This window comes from Triturus cristatus, chromosome 10 (assembly GCF_964204655.1).
Source record: "Triturus cristatus chromosome 10, aTriCri1.1, whole genome shotgun sequence".
Taxonomy (NCBI): Eukaryota; Metazoa; Chordata; class Amphibia; order Caudata; family Salamandridae; genus Triturus; species Triturus cristatus.
The window spans coordinates 752,989,470-753,011,659 of NC_140593.1; the positions used below are offsets into that span (position 1 = coordinate 752,989,470).

Below are 22,190 nucleotides of genomic sequence, written 5' to 3' on the forward strand. Positions count from 1 at the left end.
TTTAATATTGTGTATCTTGTCTTCTAATCTAATAAAGAGGTTAGTAGAGAGTGTTTAGTAATGAATACATATATTATATATATATATATATATATATATATATATATATATATATATATATACACCATCACAGGAAACCCATTTGAAGTAGAGCCACACGAAGGGTAAATTTCGCTCACTTTTAATGGAAGACAGCCTGCCAGCAGGACCCAACAAGGACAGCAAAGTTCAATACATCTGCGCCAGACGCGTTTCAGGGGTAAACCTTTCTTCAGTGGCGTTTCTTGCTGAATGACTGGAAATGTAGCTGAGAGCACAGCTTTTGATTTCGATCACCTGTCCCAGTGGGCGTGCCTTTTCTCACGGCCTTGTGGGTGATTTCAATTACCTGCCCCAGTGGGCGTGCCTTTTCTCACGGGCGGGACCTGCCCCGCTTTGTGGCTGACAACCTAGAGAGTGAGAGAGTGCACCCACTGGGGATCATTATAGAGCACTACATTCAGCAAGAAACGCCACTGAAGAAAGGTTTACCCCTGAAACGCGTCTGGCGCAGATGTATTGAACTTTGCTGTCCTTGTTGGGTCCTGCTGGCAGGCTGTCTTCCATTAAAAGGGAGCGAAATTTACCCTTCGTGTGGCTCTACTTCAAATGGGTTTCCTGTGATGGTGTATGTAAAAGGCGGCCCTTACCCGGTCGCGAAGAGGAGCCCACCGCGTATCGCGGGTCTTTTGACAGCACCAGGAAGGCGCGTCTACAGTGAGAACGAAGGTGAGCTGGAGCCCTTGCAGGGAGGGAGCCAGTTTGACGCTCCGGTTGTCAGCCACAAAGCGGGGCAGGTCCCGCCCTGGACATTTGTTTAACAAGTTGCAATAGAGACTGAGAGAGTGCACCCACTGGGGATCATTATAGAGCACTACATCACCCATAAGGCCGTGAGAAAAGGCACGCCCACTGGGGCAGGTAATTGAAATCACCCACAAGGCCGTGAGAAAAGGCACGCCCACTGGGACAGGTGATCGAAATCAAAAGCTGTGCTCTCAGCTACATTTCCAGTCATTCAGCAAGAAACGCCACTGAAGAAAGGTTTACCCCTGAAACGCGTCTGGCGCAGATGTATTGAACTTTGCTGTCCTTGTTGGGTCCTGCTGGCAGGCTGTCTTCCATTAAAAGTGAGCGAAATTTACCCTTCGTGTGGCTCTACTTCAAATGGGTTTCCTGTGATGGTGTATGTAAAAGGCGGCCCTTACCCGGTCGCGAAGAGGAGCCCACCGCGTATCGCGGGTCTTTTGACAGCACCAGGAAGGCGCGTCTACAGTGAGAACGAAGGTGAGCTGGAGCCCTTGCAGGGAGGGAGCCAGTTTGACGCTCCGGTTGTCAGCCACAAAGCGGGGCAGGTCCCGCCCTGGACATTTGTTTAACAAGTTGCAATAGAGACTGAGAGAGTGCACCCACTGGGGATCATTATAGAGCACTACATCACCCATAAGGCCGTGAGAAAAGGCACGCCCACTGGGGCAGGTAATTGAAATCACCCACAAGGCCGTGAGAAAAGGCACGCCCACTGGGACAGGTGATCGAAATCAAAAGCTGTGCTCTCAGCTACATTTCCAGTCATTCAGCAAGAAACGCCACTGAAGAAAGGTTTACCCCTGAAACGCGTCTGGCGCAGATGTATTGAACTTTGCTGTCCTTGTTGGGTCCTGCTGGCAGGCTGTCTTCCATTAAAAGTGAGCGAAATTTACCCTTCGTGTGGCTCTACTTCAAATGGGTTTCCTGTGATGGTGTATATATATATATATATATATATATATATATATATATATATATATATATATATATATATATTATCTACTGGCGGTCGCCAGTAGATAGTTATAGTTAGGACCCTGTTTCCATAGGAAATCCGCAACATTCTATTTTGAATTTTTCAAAATAGGTGGGGCGCTACGCTCCGCTCCTACCCTGAAAGTCTCGGTGGGATTCGTCATGCGGGGGCTGAGATAAAAGGGGGGTCCCAAAACGCGTTTTTCCCATGCATTTTTCCATAGGACCTTCAGACAGAGCTACAGCCCGAACGGCTGAACAGAATTTAATGAAATTTGGCAGAGAGGTAGTCCTCAGGTCAAGGAAGTGCCTTTTGTAGGTTTGGTGTAAATCTGTTCAGTAGATTCTGAGAAAATAGCCTTTAAATCAATATATATATCTGAGCCAGCTTACGGTGCGCTTACGGTGCGCTTACCGTACGCGTACGGTGACGTGCGCGAGCGCGATTCTGATTGGCCGTTAGATCTTAGTAAACATTCGAATCGGTCGAAACCAGGAAGCGGCGGCCGCCATTTTCTCTCTCGCACTCTGACAGGGGGTTGAAAAACAAAGTGCAAAAACATGTAAAGGGGCTGTTTAGCCATGTCGAGGGAGTCCCCAACGATCCCCCAAGTGAAAAAAGGGAATTTAAATTTTTTCGAAAATTTCGCCGATTACGCTTACCGTACGCGTACGGTAATAAATAACCAAAAACAAAAAAAAAATATCCACATTCTCACCACCCCGTGTGCAAATGGCGCCCGAAGAGCACCATATGTGCATGGCTTATTCCGTTGGACCAAAATATATATTTTATCTGTCACAACGATGCTCATCATATGTCCTCCATGTGCGCACGGTGCGCGAAGCGCATCGTGCGTTCATGGCCTATCTAGCGTAACGTGGGCACGCGGTGCGCGAAGCGCACCGCGTGCTCACTGTGCGCGCACGGTGCGCAAAGCGCACCGTGCGCGCACGGAACGAACTGCGTTAAGTGGGCGCGCACGCCACAAATGGCGTAAAGTCACTTAGCATTTAAAAAACCGTACAAATTCACTGAAAAAACCATAGGTTTCACACACGTTATAGTTAGGAATTAGCATTTAAAAAACCTTGCAAATTCACTGAAAAAACCATAGGTTTCACACATGTTATAGTTAGCTGGACATTTTACTGATAAAAAACCAATGAAATTCCCCCGTTATAGTTACTGTAGGCAACTATAACTCACGCGACCGTAATCCTCTGCTGATGACATATGTGTCTTTATGAAAAAAAAATATTTGTAATATATGTATAGCTAAAATTTAATGGAAGAAGACATGGGCAAATAAGTATCTAAATACAGTATTAGCATCAGCAGAGGATTGCGGTCGCGTGAGTTATAGTTGCCTACAGTAACTATAACGGGGGAATTTCATTGGTTTTTTATCAGTAAAATGTCCAGCTAACTATAACATGTGTGAAACCTATGGTTTTTTCAGTGATATATATATATATATATATACACACCTTGTGTGGTTCTCCTTTCATTTGGTCATTCAAGAGGTTAAAATCTGGTAAACCAAGCTGCTTTACATTCCTTCGAGACTTAGCCTGAAGGCTGCTCTCCATAGCTACCACTAGGATAGCTTTCAATAAAGGTTGTCTTTAACTTAATCATCAATAAGGGTTGTTTGGACTGGTACAAGGTTCCCACTATAACTAGTGGACAGCATATACCAGGCCAACTTCTCACATTGGTGTGCAGCTGTTGGGATTCAAGCTTGCTATTGCTTTACCAGATAATCTCATTGAGTGACTAACTGAAAACCACTATAGGTACATATAAATCAAGTCTACAATAAAGTAAGTTCTACTGAATTTAGAGTTGGGTAAGTCAAGGGTCTAGCACACCCTTTCTCCAACTCAAGAGAGTGTAGTAGTTCCCACTAGGTTAGGTAGGTGCAACACCTCACAACACTAGTATGTCTTCAAGAGCAGAAGCCAGTGGCTCCTTGCTGAACATGTATGATCATCTCTCATTTCAGGAATTGAGAAATATGTGTGCATCTAGAAAATTGATGACAGGGAAAAACCCTAGAACTCAATGCCTCATAGAGGCTTTGCTTTTAGATGACCCCAGAAAGACCCCAGGGTCTGATGAGGCAGGCAGGTGGTGGTAGGGGGGCGGCAGAAGAGGACAGGCCAGGAAGTGAAAACATCCAGGACCTAGAGACTGAAGTTGACCACGAGGATCAAGATGATCTTAACCTGGACAATCCAATCTTTCCTGAAGGTGAGGGAGAAGACCTCAGGGGTCCTCTCTTTACCCCACCTGGAAGAGTTACCAGTTTACCAAGGAGGTCTAGATCTCCCTCTCATGAATCTAGACATTCTGGTTCTTCTGGAGGGACCTCTGTTTCTCATAGGACTACTGCTCCTCATAATAGGGAGTCCTCTTATGAGAGGAAGTGCCAACTGCTTGACTTTGAGAGAGCTAAGCTCAGAATCAAGAAAGAACAATTGGCGTTAGACAGGGAATCCCTGGAGCTTCAGAAAGCTTCTAGACAGTTGGGGATAGAGCCCCACGGTGGCAGCAACAGTGTCCCTAGAGGTAGAGAACACACTTATGACCATAGGAACCTGAACAAGATTGTCCCTCCCTACCAGAGTGGGGATGACATCCACAAATGGATAACTGCACTGGAGAGGGCCTGTAAAGTACAGAGGGTCCCTCAGGAGCAGTGGGCAGCACTCTTGTGGCTCTCCTTTGCAGACAAAGGTAGAGACAAGCTCCTCACTGTTAGAGAAGAGGAAGCTAATAATTACAAAGTCTTGAAGAGTGCACTGATTAATGGGTTTGGCTTAACCACTGAACAGTACAGGTTAAAGTTCAGAGATACCCAGAAGGCACAGACTCAAGACTGGGTTGATTTTGTAGATTGTGCTACTAAGGCTCTGGAAGGCTGGTTACTTGGCAGTAAAGTGTATGATTTTAAAGGATTGTACAATTTAATTATGAGGAAGCAGATTCTTAATAATTGTCGAAATCAGTTGTTGCATCAGTACCTGGTGGACTCTGATCTGACCTCTCCCCAAGAATTGGGCCAGAAGGCAGACAAATGGGTCAGAACCAGGGTGAGACAGAAGGTTCAGAACCAATGTGGTGACTCCAAGAAGCAGGATTCTAAAAACTCTGATAAGGGTGGGGAGAAGGGTAAAGAACAGAAGTCTTCTCAAGGGCCCCAAACATCTGCATCTGGTGGGGAGTTCCAATCTAACCAAGGAAAAGGCAAGAAGAAACCATGGTGTAAAATCTGTAAACAGAAAACCCATTGGACAAATGATTGTGCCAAATCCAAGGACTCAACTCCAGCCAGCATTGCCCCTAAGGCAACTGTTCCCCCTAGTTCAGCTCCATGTGGTGGTACTCAGAATAAGGGTGTAGTAGGGTTAATCCTAGGATCTGAGGTGGACTCTGGCCTAGTCAGAGTTCCTACTCAGGCTGTACTGATCTGTGATGGAGGCATGGATATGGCCTCTTTTGTCAGTCCCAGTAATCTGGGCAAATACAGACAGCACCTTTGATAAATGGAAAAGAGGCCTTGGCATTCAGGGACACAGGAGCAAGTGTCACAATGGTGACAAGAGATTTTGTGGCTCCTGAGCAAGTCATACTTGGTGAGATGTACCAAGTGACCAATGCTAGCAATGTCAGGACAGAGAATTCCTTGGCAGTTGTTAATTTCACCTGAGGAGGGGTAACTGGCCCTAAAAAGGTTGTGGTAAGTGCAGACCTCCCTGTTGAATGCTTGCTTGGCAATGATTTAGAAACTTCAGCTTGGGCTGAAGTGGAGGTCAGGACTCATGCAGAAATGTTGGGAATCCCTGCAGGTGTTTGCTATGACCAGGCCACAAGCAAGAATGTCTAACACTGAACAGGCCCTGGATCCTGGAAGAATGGGCCAGGCGCCTTCCAAGAAAAGGAGCAGTAGGGGTAAGGCAATGTCTTCCCACCTGACTCAGAATCTAGACCAGTCTCTTGAGGGAACTGATCTTAGTCCTGAAGAAGGAACTGTCCCAGATGAGCTTGAACCTGATCAGGTTAAGTTCTTGGGGACAGGGGGACCTTCCAGGGCAGATCTGAGCCAGTAGCAGCTGAACTGCCCTTCTCTTGAACCCCTCAGAGAGTAAGCTGCTGCTGAAGCTACTGGGAGTGCTAGAGGAACCTTTGAATCTATTGGGATGATGGACTCCTTTACTCTGAGAGTAGAGACCCCAAGCCTGGAGCTACCAGGAAGTTGGTTATACCTCTGAGGTTTAGGCGCTTCCTATTAACACTAGCCCATGATATCCCTTTAGCAGGTCACCTAGACCAAAACAAGACTTGGGACAGAATTGTCCCTCACTTTCATTGGCCTCACATGTCTGAAGACACCAAGGAGTTTTGTCGCTCCTGTGTCACCTGTCAAGCCAGTGGTAAGGCAGGTGGTACAACAAAGCCCCCCCGGATACCACTACCTGTGGTGGGGGTTCCCTTTGAGAGGGTTGGGATTGATATAGTTGGTCCCATGGATCCTCAAAGAGCATCTGGGCACAGATTTATACTGGTGGTGGTGGTGGACCATGTCACTAGGTATCCAGAAGCTATTCCCCTTAGGACCACCACAGCACCTGTGATGGCAAGGGCCCTCTTGGGAATCTTTTCCAGAGTGGGTTTCCCTAAGGAGGTAGTATCAGACAGAGATGCAAACTTCATGTCTAGTTACTTGACTGCTATGTGGAAGGAGTGTGGAGTAAATTACAAATTTGCCACCCCTTATCACCCACAATGCAATGGGTTAGTTGAAAGGTTCAACAAAACCCTAAAGAGCATGATTAAAGGTCTCCCAGAAAAGCTTAGGCGCAGATGGGACATACTTTTGCCTTGCCTTCTCTTTGCCTACAGAGAGGTTCCACGGAAGGGGGTTGGTTACAGGCCATTTGAGCTTTTGTTTGGGCATACAGTTAAGGGTCCATTATGTCTAATGAAAGAGGGATGGGAGTTACCTCTCAAACCCCCTAAACAGGATATTGTGGACTATGTACTTGGTCTCTGCTCCAGGATGGCTGAATATATGAAGAAGGCAACTAAAAACCTTGAGGCTAGCCAGGAATTGCAAAAGGCCTCGCATGACCAAAAGGCTGTGCTGACCGTTTACCAGTCAGGGCAGAAAGTATGGGTGTTGGAGCCTGTGGTCCCAGCAGCCCTCCAAGACAAGTGGAGTGGCCCCCATACAATAATTGAGCAAAAGGGAGAGGTTTCCTACCTGGTGGACCTTGGAACTCCCAGGAGGCCCCATATGGTGCTCCATGTCAATAGGCTCAAAACATATGTTGACCGGGCTGACATGGGCTTGCTCATGGCTACTGAGATGAGGAACAGGAGGAAGAGAGTGATCCACTCCCTGACCTGTTCTCACAGAACCCTGATGATGGTTCAGTGGATGGTGTAGCCTTGGCAGGCAGCCTCACGATCCAGCAGCAAACTGATTGCAGAAAAGTTCTCAATCATGTTTAGACATATGTTTCCACTGACTCCAAGTCAGACTACTTGGTGCACTCATGAAGTGGATACCGAGGACAGTCTGCCTGTTTAAAATAAGATTTGCAGACAACCCGACCATGTCAGGGACTGCATCTGGGCTGAAGTCCAGAAGATGTTGGAATTGGGAGTTATTGAACCCTCAGCTGGCCCTTGGGCTAGTCCAGTAGTCTTGGTACCCAGACCTCACACCAAAGATGGTAAGAGAGAGGTGAGGTTTTGTCTAAACTACAGAGGTCTCAATGCAGTCACTAGGACTGATGCCCATCCAATCCCTAGGGCAGATGAGCCTCAGCCAAGTTTCTGAGCACATTTGACCTAACAGCTGGATACTGGCAGATCAGGCTAGCTGATGATGCAAAGCCAAAGACAGCATTTTCTACCCCTAGTGGGCACTACCGATTTGTGGTGATGTCCTTTGGTTGAAAGAATGCACCTGCCACTTTTCAAAGGTTGGTGAACAAAGTCCTTACAGGTCTGGAAGCCTATAGTGCAGCATATCTAGATGATATTGCTGTCTTTAGCTCCACCTGAGAGGATCGCCTGGTCCACCTGAGAAATGTTTTGGAAGCCCTGCAGAAAGTAGGCCTAACTATCAAGGGCACCAAGTGCCAGATAAGGCAGAGTCAGGTTGTGTACCTGGGCCACCTTGTGGGTGGAGGCCAGGTTCAACCATTGCAGAGCAAAATCCAGACCATCATGGACTGGGTTGCTCCAACCACCCAGACTCAGGTCAGAGCTTTCTTGGGCCTGACTGGGTACTATAGAAGATTTGTCAAAGGTTATGGATCCATAGTGACCCCTATGAATGACTTAACTTCTAAGAAAATGCCAAAGAAAGTTCAGTGGACAGTTGGCTGTCAAAAGACATTTGATGACCTGAAGCAGGCCATGTGCACTGCTCCCATTCTGCAAAGTCCTAACTACTCCAAATAATTCATTGTCCAAACAGAGGCATCTGAGTTGGGAGTAGGGGCTGTGTTATCACAATTGAATGATGAAGGTCAGGATCAGCCAGTAGCTTTTATTAGTAGAAGGCTGACCCCCAGAGAGAAATGTTGGTCAGCTATTGAGAGAGAGGCCTTTGCTGTGGGTTGGGCTCTGAAGAAGCGGAGGCCATAATTGTTTGGTACTCAACAATACAATACATATAAACTTTATCCGATTTCACGTCGCAGAACCATAAAAGTTACAAGGTTACATGTACATAAAGACAGTGATACTTTAAAACATAATTTAAAAAAGTAAGACCCATAAACAATTCATAAGTAAAACCCAATACCCAGCCCCCCAAAATGTTCAGAACCTAAAGTGCAATGTGCCCAGAGTACATAACTTCCTGTTGTCTAAACATCCATACAGGCCCTGGATTTCACAGTAGCTTTTAAAAACCCCACTATAAAATTAATGCAGTCCTCTTTCAACAATTGAAGGTACATAAGGGCAGGACGGGCCTGAGTAAATTTCATTCCTTTAAAAATGGGTACCAGAAAATACCTTTGAGGGGTTTCATAAAACTTACATAAAAAGATAAAATGCAGCAAGTCCTGTGGAGACTGTCCGTCACAGCCACAGGGAGCTAGCACTTGACCTCTACTGTAGCCCTTGGGCCTGGCTAACAGGAGGTGAAAAAGGTTAATCCGAAATCTAGTTAGTAAAAACCTCTCATGTATTGATAGAAATCCCATAAGATAAGGTTCCGTTGTCGGAGTTGTTATAAGCATTAAAAACGTACGAACACTTGGTTTCATCATCTCCCACGCCTCCCTGTCCAATTTCCTTGAGGTTAAGAAGGCCACCCTAATTAATTCCACATCCTTCCTGGCAATGGATTAGGGCTTACAGAATAAATCAACGCGCCCTACCCCTTCAAGGCTGCTTTTTAATGTAGTTAAGCCAGGGAATTCGGGATGCATTATCGAGGGACATACACTTTCTTCATATTGCATGGTTAAGAGTTAACTCTTTATTCTGCCAGCACCTCAACCAGAACACCAAGGGGCGCAGCACGAGGACATCACTTAAATAGGGGACCCCCAGTTCGTCGTGGACCGCTAAATTGGATGTTCCGTGCGGAACACACAACAGGTGCTTCAAAAAATCCTTTTCAGCCACCTGGAGGGAATCCGCAGCCATGTGTCCCCAGATTTTGCTTCCATAGCTAGCTATGGCCATGCTTTTGGCTTGGTAAACCTTCAGCATGGCTCCAATTGTTTTTTTTCCTATTTTTGAGGCAAAATTAAAAATTGCCGCATTCACCCGGACCAGGTCCCCCTTTTTCCTCAGAATTAATGGACCCCAATTTAAGTTATCGTAAAAAATTACCCCCAAATAGGAGAAACCATTAGTGCGGGGGATTTTAGCATGGCCAACACTAAATTGGAAACTTTTTGGGGATCGTTGACCCACTTGCATTATGTAAGATTTTGAATTGTTTATTGCCAAATCCCGGTCCGTCATAAATTTGGAGAAAGCCTTTAATAGAGATTGCACACCTATTGCAGTCCTAGATATAAGGACGGCATCGTCCGCATAAAGCAGGACGGGGATGCCACGCCGCCCTACACACGGGTAGTCAACCCCAGTGGCTCTTCATGCAGTATCCAAATCATTTATGTAAAGATTAAACAGGAATGGGGCCAGGATGCACCCCTGCTGTACTCCCTTCTTTGTCTCCAGGTCCCTAGTGACCCGAAGGTCCTGTGAAAATCTGACGTTAGCCTTGGTTGACTTATGCAAATCCTCTAAAAAACTAACAATACTGTTATCCACCCCCATTGCCCTCATGGACTGCCACAATTTAGTTCTATTAACACAATCAAATGCGGAGGCAAGATAAACAGTGCCGTGGCGAGCAACAGTATATTTGCTCAGTAACATGGATAAATTAGGACACTGAGCAACGGTAGAAAGCCCCGATCGAAATCCAAACTGGACATCCGACAGGATCTTATGCTCCTCCGCCCATGTGGATGTGAATAATCTCTGCAAGAGCATACGCCCTACAACCTTAACCACTGAGTCAAGGAGGGAAATTGGCCTGTAACAGTGCGTACTATTCCTGTCACCCTTTTTAAAAACAGGGACTATAGTGGAAGAAGCCTAAGACTGAGGACAACCATTCTTTACAGCTGCGTTAAACACGGCCTCTAGAACCGGAGCCCAGAACAAAGGGTCAGACTTAAACAGGTCCGGAGGAATACGTTGTTTGGCACTCACTTCATTGCTCAGACAGACCGTAAGCCCCTCTTATGGCTAAAACCGATGAAGGATGAAAACCCCAAACTTTTGAGGTGGTCCATTTCCCTACAGGGGGTGGACTATACAGTGGAACATAGACCTGGGAGGAACCATGCCAATGCAGATGAACTCTCCAGATATTTCCACATAGAACATGAAGACTCAACTGGTCAAGGTTAGTTTAATGTCCTTACGTTTGGGGGGGTTAGGAGAATAAGATCTGTTCCTTATAGTTACCCCCACTTTTTGCTGATGTTTCAGTGTTTTCGACTTAGTCTGGCTGGGATCCTGCTATCCAGGACCCCAGCCTAGCTGCTTTCTCTCTAAATTGATTGCATGAACTTAAGTACACCACAGATTGGTGTACCCTTATAAGTCCCTAGTATATGGTATACTATATACCCAGGGCATAGGTACCCCAGAGGCTTCTCAGGGGCTGCAGCATGGATTATGCCACCCCTGTGAGACCATTCAAAATGACGCGGTAAATGCTAACTTTAAAACGGCTGAATGGAAACATGTTGTGTTTGGTGTCAAACACTTTGGAATCAGACCCCCACACCAGTAACTGGTGTGGGAGGTATGATTCCACCCTATTAGAGGGAGAATTATGACAGCACCGGTACACCAGGTACCAGCTTTGCAAAACCTGGCATCACAAAATGGATGCTGCCAGCCACAGACACGAGTCTGCCCTCCTGCTGCTGCCCGGAATTCCGGCAGGGGACGGCTGGACAATAGGTTTCTTGTCACAGGGAGGTGTGACCAGCTCCCAGACAGGCTTTAGTGTACTGGGGCTGGGTGGGTGCACTCTGAGTGTGCTTTGAAGCCTGCACTGGGGGCACATTTGGTGTCCCTGTGCATAGTCCAGCTCAAACTGTCTGGCGCGAAACTGGACAAAGGACAAAGGATATGGGTGTAGCCACCCCTCTGCCCTGACCCTCCCATAGGTGGGTCCCCATTGTCCCACCCCTTCCTTGGGTATAAAGTAGGAACCCCTAGCTACAGGACGTTAGATTTACCTGGACAAAACTCTGCTACAGAAACCAAATACTTCAACTATCTACACTACGTTGGATGACTGAAGAATCTCCCTTGGAGTAAAGGAGTTACTCCCCTGCAAGGCAGGCACCAAAGATGCATCTGACTGGTTTGCATCTATGCAGCTCCTGAAGGACTCCGAAGATTTTGCAACACAGGAGATGGTTTTCCAAGCTTCCCCAAGGCTGATCAGTGCTCTCAGCAAACCTGAGACCTAAAGCCCTCGTGGGGACCGTGCAACCCGAACCCCTGGACATCGTGTACATTTGCACCAGCATATGCTTTTGGCAATCCCTGATGCTGTGCTTTTGACTACGTGTAGTCCCAACCCTGAGCAGTGATTCCACCGAAGATTACTGGCCTACACTCTGCGAGTGTTCCGTGGGCTGATATTTTGTGTTTCCTCTTAAGGTTCCTTTGTGATCCTTGGTCCGTCGACCTGTGGGTCCCTGAGAGGGGTACTTTAACTTTCAAAGGGCTTACCTGGGTGCTCCAGATGTGCCATGACTCTCCATCACTTGGGGAGTCCACAGGCCCTTGCTGGTCCACACCGAAGCATATTTTCTCTGACCGCGTGAGTTGCAGTTGCCAAGGCTTGTTGGTCTGCAATCCGGACACCAACCCCCCAGCACTTGACATTCTTCGTGGGACAGTTCGCCTGTGGAATTTGGTCATCGTCGACGTCTCCTGGTCCCCGTGGCTGCAGAGTCAAGCTTCACCTCTTCGCACCTGAAACACCCGATATCGGTGGGCATTCGTCTATCGTGCCCCTGGTCACTGGCAAGTGACCCAGACCGTGTACCCTCTGCTTTCAGGTTCTTCACATCTCTGATCCAGGCTTGGATCACACTGGACACTTTTCATCTTCATGGCAGCAGCACTTTGCAGCATCTCGCCATAGAAAACGACAAAGATTCCTGACACCATTTGACACCTATGCACCCGCTTCCCTGGGTTAGGTAACACGAGTACTCTGGTGCTCACATGGGTGCTGGCCTTAGAACCTTCTAACTTTGAAAGGGTTTGCTCAAAGTCCTCTCCTAAGTGTCCTTAATCTTCAAAATTCCAACCGCGACTTTCCCATAGGATTGTACGGCGCTCGCGGCTGTGTTCTCGCACTGCATACTTCCCCCGTGGGTCCCCTGTGTCACTACCTTGGGGTCCCAGCGATTCTACGTGCTCTAGGCACTGTGTCTAGTCAAGTCGGGGTTGTAATACCACTTTCTTAATATATGGTTTGGTCTCCCCATGGGGCCCACTGTATATTGTGCTATTTACTGTCGTTCTAGTGCTTTAATATTCTGTATCTTGTCTTCAAATCTCATAAAGAGGTTAGTAGAGAGTGTTTAGTAATAAATACATATATTTTATATAAATACCTTGTGAGGTTCTCCTTTCAGTTGGTCATTCAAGAGGTTATAATCTGGTAAACCAAGCTGCTTTACATTCCTTCGAGACTTAGCCTGAAGGCTGTTCTCCACAGCAACCACTAGGATAGCTTTTAATAAAGGTTGTCTTTAACCTAATCATCAATAAGGGTTGTTTGGACTGACACAAGGTGCCCACTATAACTAGTGGACAGCATATACAAGGCCAACTTCTCACACAAAGTACAATAGGGAGATCTTGATTCCCTCAGTAGATGGCTTAAAGTTGAAATGGAGATCTGTAGCAACTGAGCGCCTATTTCTGAAGATAGTTACAGAAAATCTCCCCGTAGTACAGGCCTGCCTTGCCAAGACCGACACAGCCAATCCTGCAGTTGTCTCCTTTGTCCACATTTGTGACGCAATAAAAAAACAGAGCTTATGGTCCCAATTGCTGAATTTCCTAGCAGACCACGATGGTTCAATCAAGACTGCTCTTTCGATAACAGCCATTTGCGTCGTAGTCTTAAGGCTATTCCAAAGAACCCTATAGCTGTGACTAAAGCCCGTAAACATTAAAAGCGAACATTACGCACTAGGAAAGCAGAACTAGTGACAACACTGGGACCCACTCATTATAGCTGCAAAGGGGAAGAATAGCTACCACTTCTGGGATTCAGTCAAAAAGAAGAAACAACCCAATTGTTCAGATCCAAAGATTGACTGTCATATTTCTAGCCTGGACTGGGAGGCCAGTTTCTTTCAAATCTATGCCTAGGCCAGCTTAATCACTGACACTCTGCCGGATCCTGACTTTAGTTTAATCCAACTGACCCTGGAAGAGGCAGAGGATGCTTTACAGCAGAGTGTTGAGGGTACCATAGATCTTCTGATACACAATCTGATATTTTGGGCGGCGCTACTATTAACTGTCTTCAACAGCCTTGCTAATGCCCCAATCCCTGATTCATGGTTGACATCTATTATAGTGGCTATTTTCAAAAAAGGAGATCGTTCTCAGCCCAGGTGCTATACACTCATCTCATTAATAGATACTACCTTAAAAACCTTTGAGTAGGGTTTTATATAACCGTATAAACGAATGGGCTGGAAAAAAATCATTACTACATTCCAGTCAATTTGGCTTTAGATCTAAAGTGGGCACTATTGAGCAGTGTCTCAATCTCAAATTAATTATCGGGAAGTATACTATAGCAGGAAATTCCCCTGTGTATTTAGCCTTTATGGACCTATCAACGGCGTTTGATAGTGTTAACCGGTCCAAGCTTGAGGAAGCCTTAGTGCATTTTCTAGCCTATCTACACATAGGAATGAAAGCCAAAATAAGAATTAAGACTAATGGTGAAGTCTCAGAAGACATTAATATCATGAGACTAAGGAATTAACAGGGGAACCCTACTCACGACGGAACCAGGGTAAGATTTATATATAAGAAAACAATGGTTCCTGTGGATAAATAGAACTAATATTTGAAATAGATGGTCCTTTTATTGCGAATGTGCACAAGTATTTCAAATATTAGTTCTATTTATCCACAGGAACCATTGTTTTCTTATATATTAATATCATGAGAGGCATGAGACAAGACTGTGTTTTAGCACCACTTTTATTTATTTCATATATATAAGTGACCTTCACTCATTTTTAACCACCATTACTACTATTGTTCTTATAATCCGGAGCTCTCCATTACTGGCATTCTTGTATTCTGATGATGCCGTGTTGATGGCCCGCACTCCAAAGGCTCTTTCCCTTCTAGTGAATGGCTTTGTTAAATTCATGGCATCACTAGATCTTCAAACAATTTTTAATATGTCTTTTATTATGTCGTGTGGTTCTAAAAAATACAATATACCATCTTTGAAGTTAGGTGAACACAGTCTATTTTGCACATGCACTTTGACTTACCTAGGTATGACATTTAGCAACAGCGGCTCTTGAAAGCGCATATTGCAAACAGTGGGAATAAACTCTCCAGAGCCATGGGCTTGCTACTGAGCCTGCCTCACTCTAGGAAAGGGAGTGTTCTGGCTCCTCTAATGAAGATCTATAGATTACAGTGCCTTCCGTCTGCAACTTATGGGGCAGAGGTTCGGGGAACTGAGAATTGTCATCAAGTACAACTAGAAGAAAACAGATTCTGCCGAAAGATCCTGGGAGTTTCAATTTCTAGCTCCAGTGTTATCTGTCACAACGAGTTAGGCATCCCATTTGTGGAAGACTTTTTAGTGTCCGCCCACTGCTTTTTTGGCAGGCAGTCTGACAAAACACAGAGGGAGCCCTTACGAAAGACATCATAAAATATTGCCTAGCAAGTGAAAAAGGCAGAAAATCACATGGCTAAAGTACTTTGAATCCTGCCTATGCAAGATAGGCTTTAGTTATCTACTTGAAAATTCAGAAGGCCTTTGTACTATAAGTAAGAAACATCTGCAGTCTTGCTGATACCAATATGTGCAGACAGAGAGAGAGAGGAGAGGGATTCAGAAAAATCTAGGGTATCGGCCTATTTAAGTTGAATTGGGGATGGACTTGTTCACCCCAAAGTTATTTGATCGCCCCCGTGGGTCACTGGGCACGCAGTTTATTGTTCCATTAGGGAAGGCACAATAAAATATTCATTAAACTTCCCACAAGGCTTGCAAGCTAATCTAGATATGTGCCTATATCCATGTGATGGGAAATCTGGTCAATCTATTTTGCCTTTTGTATTCTTTTGTAATTTTTATTCTACTTATACTAAAACCATTTTGCTCCCTGTGGTTAAGAAGTTACACATTTGTGTAGGGGCCAGGACTAAATGCGTTTCAATAGGATTATGATCACTGTAACTAGAGAGGATCACATTACCATATGATAGAAAGTCTATAAGAAAGGAAGATATAAATATGTAGTTCATAATGGAGCTGTGGCCACATCCTTTGAAAGTGGGTAAAATATGGGCCCCAGTGCATGTGACATCCATTACATTGATTAAATCATGGACGGCGAGAAAGGAAGTCAGCTTGCGTCCTCTACCATCAAGACTTTTGTCAGCAACAATATCATTTATACAGGTGAAGTGCAAGTTCCTTATATGTGAATCAAGGGGGATACAGAATGGATTCTTATATTAAAATTGCCTCCTATACATATACCCGCCAATTGCCCACTGTCTATAATAATGTTTTGAATAGAAGAAATGTAATTAGATAATGAAATCAAATTAGTATTCGGCACATTAGTGAAGTCGTTATTATAGAATTTAATGAATTACAGAGTCCCTCCTCTTTTATCTCTTATCGTTAGGAGGTTAACATTATCTACTTTTAAGTCCTTTGTGCTTCCTCCTGCTTAAATACTAACCCAAGTCGCCAGACCCCCGATCACACGACCAGAGCTTGGTGAGTATTCAAGAATAGAGGAGGGTGATGTAACTCTATATGGCAGTGGAGAAGGTCGCCTACCGCAGCAGGGGCTGCCCCCTCAAATCCCATAAAATACGAATTTTTGGGTAGAGTATTATGGGATGGTATTAGTGGAGGATGGCCTGGGACCTACTCCCAGCTTGGAATTTACATAGGCATATATAAACTAGGGGGAACAAGTCTGTCAACTGTATGTCATTATTTTCTTGCCAAAATATGAGGGAGGTACCCTGATAATTAGAAAAGGGACGGGTCTATGAAACAAAGTAAAGAAATCCCTTACCAATAGACTAAAACGTGAGTGAGGTAGATAAATAGGTGAATTCTGTAAACCAACCCAAAATAAGGGTCATGTGCTATAGGCAACTTCTACAAGAAAAATAACAGAGGTAAGTTACAACAATAAACACAATTGTTATTTTGAAAAAAAACTTATTTACAAACTGCTGTATTGTGTTGCAATGAAAATCAATCAAACATACAGTCAAATATTTCATGTTTTATTTAAAACTTATTGTTTTAAGAAAAAGAGTTTTTTCAAAAATTCTAAGGTGCAAATACATAAAGTGACCAACTTAAATCAAACAGTAATTTCATTAATACATTGATATTGTTATCTTTATCCACTTGAATTTTTTTAAAACAATAACAAAACAAGTTCAAAAAGTACAAGTTTAAAAGTATACAGAAAACTGTTGACGCGGCATTTCGGTGAAAGTTTGATAGATCTTCACCTTCTTCAGGACATTTTTTTTCAGTTTATCTGAATAACAATAAAAACATTTATTATAAAAATAAAAATATATAAAAGACTTTTTTCATTTGCAACACTTATCTAATATAGCAACTTAAAATTCTCCCCTAACTTTACACACACTTGTAACTGACTTTTCAATAATTGCATGTACAACAACAATTTAAACTGACTATTCAGTGGTTGTACGTATATCACATGATCCATATGATTTAATATTTACCATTTACATATTTTTTGACCTCATTATAAAGAAACCTAACTAATTATATGGAGACCCCGAGAAAGTCGTCTCACGCCTACAATGGCATGGCACCCAGGAGAAAAAGACTGTATTCTTCACACCCCTAGTGTGATTATACTGGGGTTCTATAAAAAAAAAATATTTTGAATAAAATAAGCAGCTGTTAAATTCTTACATGGAAAAGAACAAGATTTATTTGATAAACCTCGAGTGTGACCCACCTATGTAGTCTCCTGTTGATCTAGGACGACGGAAATCTTGGTATCGTAAAATCAAATGTTTATAGTTGAAAATATAAGTCATATCTAAGAGAGAGGGGGGACAATTAAAAATGCTGTCTTAGAATAGAAGAAAATATATATAACAATATCCTCCAAATCAACGGGAGGTCTCACCAATAGTGAAAGTCAGTGGAACAGCTTATTTATTGGTATGCTGCTCGCATTCAAATAACTGTCATTTTCTTCAATCTTAACATTCCCTGTTTTAAATGAGAGTGAATGCATTATCGATTCAATCATTGAAGACATTAACAAGAGTAATATTCCTAGTAAGTGAATATCTTACCTAGCAATCCAATCGGTATTTCCGTATTCACACTTTGCTTTTGCGTATTGCAATGCGATGAATTTACAGGGCACAGAGTCGAGTGATTGATGGACTCTTAAAAAGATAAGAAAATATAATATCAAGACTAAATTGTGCCCTCAATATGTTATCTATATTTGCACGTATTAGAATCCCGTACTGTGTCTGGACAATAGTGGTTGTTAAGCGAACTACAAGTGAATGATATCACCTCATGATCCAGATGGTTTTACAATTACAAAAACATTTTATTAGTCACATCATAGAAATTGTGTGACTATATAATTTTAAGGAAAATCATAAGTTGATGGCTCAAATACCTATAACCAAGTGGCTGTGTCTATTCCACATGCTAAAGTGATTTGTTATCGCAGAATAGATCTATTTACTAATGGGAGGCTAAAAGGGCCATTTCTTCTAGTCTGATACAGGGCATCAGTCGTGCTGAAGCAAAATGCAAGAACACTCACTATATCGAAGCTCTAACCGCCGTAAGACTCTTAAAGCGTGTTCCTAGTGCATAAAAACAAATCCTGTTCTAAAATCGACTTCATTTTATATCGACCACCGGAATCTACGTGTAAATTGACAACTATACTGCTCAATGCTATAGAGCAGTGCTTTCCAAATGGTGTGTCGCGACACGTTAGTGTGTCGGCTGCAGTCTGTAGGTATGTCATACAACGCGGTCTAGGCAACACTTTCTAGGCATCATGCAGGATGGTACTGCGCATGCTACTGATGCATTCACTGTTCCTGCTGAAGAGGAGGAGTCTCCTGTGGGGGGCAGCGAGCTGTGATTGGAGTCGGAGCATCGCTGCTCCTCGCTGCCACCCTCCTGCAGACCCGTTGAAGCATCCGGCAGCCGCAAGGGCAGTGAGTTGACTTCTGGTGGTTCCTGCAGTGCAGCGCTCTGTGCCGCCCCTCGCAGTCCCTTTCAATTTAGGGCAGGGGGAGGCCGGCAGCACTATCATCAGCGGCCATCTGGCGCTCACTGCTGCTGTCCTCCCGCAGACACATAAAACCTCCGGCTGTGAGTAAAGACTGCGGCTGCTCTCGCTGCTACAGCCCCCTGCAGACTCCCGCCCCCGCAGACCCTCTCAAGCTTACACAGGGGGGCCGACAGCAGCATCGCCAGTGATGCAGCTCCTCATGCTCGCGGTTCCTGCAGCGCTCGCTGCTACTGTCCCCCGCAGACCTATTCAAGCTTTCACAGGCCAGAGGCGACAGCAGCATCGCCAGTGACGTGGCTCCTGCAGCTAAACATGCTCGCTATCAACCTCATACATCTTATTAAAATAGTAAATGTTGCTGGTTATATTCAAATTGTTTTAATTCTTGCACATATTTACATATTGTTACTCCTAAATTACAACAGTCTTGGATATGTATGTATGTTATTATTTTACAAATCATATATTTTGCTAGTAAAACTCAATTACCATGTCGCGAAATGATGCATGTCTAAAACGTGTGTCACCAACATGAGAAGTTTGGAAAGCACTGTTATAGAGAATGGTTTACTGCAGACTTACGTGGCTCCAAGTTGAAAGTATAATCAAGTACTGAACTATGTCAGCCATTTTAAAATTATACATATTCAAAGTATTATAATATTTAAGCATGTCTATTACAAGAGACAAACAGAAGTTGTGTGCTATTTATGAGCTAATGTACTTAATGTGGTTTGAAATAATCTTCAAATCAACATACCATAATAATCGTAATGCGATGATGTTAAAACTCCAAAAATATGGAGGCCATCTTTAGGCAATGAATCGACATCATAGATAATATATCAAACTTCCTATCAAGCTGTTTATTAATAGAAGAGGAAGGGAAGATACAAAGAATATTATCTTTTTTCTCCTAAGTGTATCATAAAACTAAAACCTATAAAATGCATGAGTCCGATAGTTAACTTAGACTTCGGAAGAAGTCTACAGGGAATACTACCAATATCAACCATATCCGGCCTAGAACAACATTAATGGTAGTAAAACCCTAACGGGCACTGTGACAAAAATAGGCACTCCGACAAAAATAAGAGGGGGGATATCAGGAAAATTAATTTGTTCATTTTTGTCAAAATGTCATTGATTCAAAGGCACCTATCCAAGGATGATTCATATAAACTAACCTACATCTTGGTCTGATTAGATGCCAGTTAAAAAGAGAAAATGAAAGGTCTGTGCTTAAATAAAGTATTATATCAGCCTCTCCCATTCTTCTTTACTTTTCAGTCCATTTTCAGAAGTGTTGAATTTTGACATAAAGAATTGTTCTCTCCTTTTCCTTTTTGTCATTAAATTACCGCCTCGTATATTTATTTGTATAGCTTCTACAATGCACCATTTTAACTCCTCTATTTTATGGCTCATCTCTATCCAATGTCCCACTAAAGGGGCATTTTTCGTTTTTGTGCGGATAGCAGATTTCTGCTCATTTAGTCTTATTCTAATCTCATGTGAGGTTTCGCCTATGTACCCCTCATTACAGGGGCACAATATTAAATAAAGTTTTTGGTGCTGCAATTAACCACATTTTTCAAATGATGTGTAATCCCATCATGTGTTATAACAGAATCTTTTACTATGCTGGCACAGTTGTTGCAGGAACTACATGGGATTTTGCCCTTGAGAACCAGACCATCAATTATACTAAGCTGTTTACTCTCGGAGTTTGTCCTGCAAGTATGTATGAGGCAGTTTCTGATGGTACAATTTCTTCTATATTTTATTTAAAAAAATAAAATTTAAAAAAAAACGGTTTTTGCAGAGTGGTACTATTTTTTTCAAGATAACTATTGTCTTTATTGTCGTAACTTACCTCTATTATTTTATTGTAGAAGGTGGCTATAGCACATGATCCTCATTTTGCGTAGGTTTACATAATTCACTTATTTATCTACCTCACTCACTTTTTAGTCTATTGGAAAGGGACTTCTTTACTTTGTTTCATAAACCCGTCCCTTTCTAAGTATCAGGGTACCTCCCTCATATTTTGGCAATTTGCTAGTACAGCTTGTTAGCTGGGGAGCTTCTTTGATTCAGTAGTGATTCATCACCTTATTTTACACGTGTTCTAATTTAATATGGACACTTTCAAAATGTATGGCTTCTCGGAAGACCAGTTCAACAAAATTATTAATAGTACCTCCAAAAACATTAATGCAATCACAATGAGAAATAGTGATGAAGAACAGTGGAGAAACCTATGAAATACGAAAAGAAGGTCATTAGGACAGAACTACATGCTGACTTTTTAATAGAATACTGTAAAAAAGATATTGTTCCAAAAGGCCTACAAGTAAAGAATGAGCCAGGTCTTTCAATTAAAAATTAGAAATTCATAGAGAATTGGACATTTATAGCAAACAGATGCAGTCGCGAATGAATGCTCTTAATAATAGAAACAGCCCATGAAGTACTAGTAATAGAAAAAAGAATAGATGATATGGAATTAAAATTAAAAGAAAATACCTCCTTGGAGGAAGCGAAGAGTAAGTTGGATGAAATACAAGGAGATTTAAATGGATATAAGGAATATCTCCTCAACAAGAAATCAAATAAATTCAGAAAAGAGATTAGTAAATATAACATTGAATATGTATATCAATACTTACAAAAAGATTATTACAATAAACCAAAGGAATATTCAAACAGAAATAACTGGCAACACAACAAGAGAACTTTCCCTAAGAAAAGGGTGACCTTTTCTGACACTTCCTACACCGGTTCGGACTCAGATAATGATACAGCTCAGAATACACGATTAGGTAAAGATAGAGAGTCAGCTCCTGGTACAAGCAGAGATAATTTCACTTTTTTAGAACACCAGATGAATTATGGTCAAAACAACAGGGGGCGAGGGAGAGGGGGATTCTATTCCCAAAATCAGACACAAAAACGAACATATATGAAGACGAGAAGTCAAAAGAGTTGGGAATAGATAATAAAGCTCCAATTATATATCGATCCAGCAGAGTTTAAACAAGTGATGAAATAGGGATTTTAGAGAAGGGATTAGGTTTTGCCATTTCCTCTCCCATTGACCAGTTCAATCTAGAAAGAGATTTGAGGAGCTTTTTTCGCAAAATCAGACTGAATAGGTTTTTTGAAGGGAAAGAAAGAGTACCCTCGGAAAATAAATCTGGACT

The 22,190-nt window shown here is 43.1% G+C and overlaps 1 protein-coding gene and 1 long non-coding RNA gene across 3 annotated transcripts in view; both read right to left on the minus strand.

The window, feature by feature from the left end:
• Nucleotides 1-22,190, minus strand: part of GBX1 (gastrulation brain homeobox 1) — a 314,001-nt gene that overhangs the window by 234,073 nt on the left and 57,738 nt on the right. The window lies entirely within an intron of this gene.
• LOC146789953 (uncharacterized) lies at nucleotides 17,671-18,025 on the minus strand. Its single transcript, XR_014969503.1, has 3 exons — nucleotides 18,011-18,025; nucleotides 17,839-17,924; nucleotides 17,671-17,748 (listed from the first exon to the last, which is right to left on the minus strand). It is a non-coding gene; the product is annotated as an uncharacterized LOC146789953 (long non-coding RNA).